The sequence below is a fragment of the Schistocerca nitens genome, chromosome 1, assembly GCF_023898315.1.
Source record: "Schistocerca nitens isolate TAMUIC-IGC-003100 chromosome 1, iqSchNite1.1, whole genome shotgun sequence".
Classification (NCBI taxonomy): Eukaryota; Metazoa; Arthropoda; class Insecta; order Orthoptera; family Acrididae; genus Schistocerca; species Schistocerca nitens.
The window spans coordinates 399,173,010-399,176,194 of NC_064614.1; the positions used below are offsets into that span (position 1 = coordinate 399,173,010).

The following is a 3,185-nucleotide window of genomic DNA, read 5'->3' on the forward strand; positions in this document are numbered from 1 at the left end:
GGATCATGTAATCCACTTAAACGCTTATTATTAAAATATATTGCTGCACTTGTAGTGTATATGGAGGAAAAGAAAGCTGTTATCTGCGGCAAAAATTTCGTTATTAAAGAGCTCGAGGAGGCAGCATCAATATTAGAGTTTGTTGCATCATTTCCTCTTTTTCTCGGTGTCGAGTCTCCGGCGGAAGAAGAAGAAGAAGAAGAAGAAGAAGAGGTGATACTCACTTGTTTTTCAAATAGCTGATTTACTTTATCGATAAGATTTGTAATAATGTTCGAGTATGACTGGAATTTCAAATCCACATATCTTTTATTAGCAACATCGTTATTGTATTGAGGATCTAGTACGAGCAATAGAGTATTGCTACTGCTGTTATTCGAAGATGTTACCTGTGCAGAAGCCATGATGGTAATAATCTGTAATGGGCAAGCTGTTGCTTTAAATACAGATATAATTATCAAAGTTTATACGATAACGACCATTATTTAATTCATCATCTTTGCTAATAACAAGAAAATCGTAGGCACTCCCATTCCATGCTCGTTTACACATTTCGAGAAATTCATTGAATGTCATGTCAGGATTAACATGATCACTGAAGACATGTTTTAAATTACGCTCATCTTGTTTAAAGAGAACAATAACGTTAGCATTGTCTCTGATTAACTGTTTAGGAATTTTGCTATATGTCTGACACAAATAGAAACTGTCTACACCATAATGCCGACCCATCGAAAAGTAAGCTTTCATGTGATCTTGTTTGTCGCAGGCAATGTCGTCGAAAATAAAAACTGAAAGTGGTCGGGCTTGATCTGGTGGTATTACATCTTCTTTACTGGAAAATGTAAAGTAGCCAATCTCATGCAGGTTTTTAAAAAAATTTGTTCCAAATATTTATATTTGTATTGTTGCAGCGATTTGGAAAATATGTAGACATTCTTAAATTTGAGACCATTTTCATGAATTAGAAGATTAACAATCACATTTGTTTTTCCACAATTGGAAGGACCTGCAATAATACACCTAATCGTATCAGGAAATAGATCACCATGCCTACGATCTTGCCTTTGCAGTTCATTTCTGTGTTCAGCAATAGGTCTAATAGGAAGTTGAAGTGCATGTTTCCTGAATTGCATCTTTAAGTACACTAAGGACTCTACGTATCTTACAATTACTATTATAATAGAGCACTCTACGTGGCAAAGTTAGCACTCGGGCAATGATCACGATTATTAAAAAAAAAAAAAATTGTCAGATGTGGTATTCGAACCCACACTCGCACAAGATCTTAAATCTAGCGCCTTAACCACTCGGCCAACCTGACAGATTTGTAACAAGCGCCACCATATTCTTTTTTTTTTTTTTTTGAGAAAACAATTCCTATCTTACAAATACTGTTATAATAGAGCATTCTGGGTGTCAAAAAGACCAGTCGTTAGTTAACACTCAAGCTATGAAGAAGCATCGCGACAACAACAACAAGCAAAATAAGTTGAGGAAGGGGAAGAATAAGAGAGGGACAAAAAAACGTGGTGGTTCCCTGCTTAACCGCATGATTAATAAACTACCTGTTGAACTTCACATACCTGGCTACTCCTACTGTGGTCCTGGCACAAAGTTAGAGGAAAGACTCAAAAGAGGTGATGTCGGTATCAATCCACTAGATGAGGCGTGTAAAGAACATGACATAGCTTACGCAACTCATCCAGACAGTTTGCCTGACAGACATCAAGCAGACAGAATTCTGGCTAGAAAAGCGTGGAGTAGAGTAAAAGCAAAAGACGCTAATTTGAAGGAAAAGTTAGCTGCGCTGGCAGTGACTGGAGCAATGAAAGCTAAAGTTAAAATGGGTATGGGTTTGAATAACAACAAGAAGAAGAAGAAAGGTGGTAATATACTGAGCAAAGTAATTAAAAAAGTTCGAAGTGGACTTAAGTACTTGAAGCCTGGTGCTAATCTGATGACAGTTGTGAAAGTGGCTCGTAAAATCGCATCACAGGTTGCTCCGACGAAAGCTGTGGGGAAATTATTAGACAGAGAACGTGTAATACCTGTGCCCAAAACAGGTGGAATATTACCTCTAATTCCAATATTTGCTGCTTTATCAGCACTTGGAGGATTAACCGGAGGTGCTGCTGGAATTGCTAAAGCTGTTAATGATGCGAAAAGTGCTCGAAAGGAGTTAGCTGAAATGCAGAGGCATCATCGTGTACTTGAAGCAATTGCTTTGCGTGATGGAAAAGGCCTGTACTTGGGTCCATACAGGAAAAATGGATTCGGTCTGTATCTGGCCGGTATAAATGGAGCAAGGAATAATAATAAAAAAAAAAGTTCTCCATAAACAGTCTTCCTACAAGACCACTTACCAACATTGACTTAAAACACTATGCTAAAAAGCTGCAGATAGCACACTTTCGAGGTGTCTTTATGAGAGATACTTTACCTTCAAGACCTAACACTTGTGAGTGTGCAATTATTAATCTCAATACTGAAGAGGAACCAGGTTCACACTGGGTAGCTTACAGAAAGGAAGGCAAAATTGTCTACTATTTCGACAGCTTTGGAAATTTACCACCTCCTCCGGAAATAGTAAGGTATCTGAAAAACTGTGCGATAAAATATAACTACAATACATTTCAGTCACTTAACAGCCAGAGATGTGGCCATTTATGTTTAAGGTTTCTGACTTCAACATAAAACAGACAGTCTTGCAGGGTATAGTTGTAGTCTAACAATGGACATTGAACACGGCATAACGTTAAGTCTGACGGGTAAAGAATCACTTCTAACTGCTCTCTTCAATCCTGCATTGAATTTATCCTCACATGTTTACGAAATTGCTCTGCTAAACCTTTTTACATATAATTCCATTCACAATATTACATCGTTAAATAATAATCTCTACTTCTACAACTATTTGAATGATGTAGAAATTTTGGATAAAGTTAGTCTGAAACATGGAACATATGAACTGCACGACATTTTTTCAGCATTATTGAAAGAAATTGAAAAGTACAACTTGAAGGTTAGCAGTGATAACTCGATAAATAAGGAAAAGCATGACTTGCAATTAAATATTACCTTCAATAAAACACTGAATCGATGTCAGATTAGGAGTAATCTTACTATAGATTTTAATCTCCCAGACAACATAGGTTCAGTTTTAGGGTTTGCAAAAACTGTAG

The 3,185-nt window shown here is 36.9% G+C and overlaps 1 non-coding gene across 1 annotated transcript; it reads right to left on the reverse strand.

The window, feature by feature from the left end:
* Positions 1-1,249: 1,249 nt before the first annotated feature.
* Trnal-uaa (transfer RNA leucine (anticodon UAA)) lies at positions 1,250-1,324 on the reverse strand. The gene has a single exon. It is a non-coding gene; the product is annotated as a tRNA-Leu (tRNA).
* Positions 1,325-3,185: the final 1,861 nt, after the last annotated feature.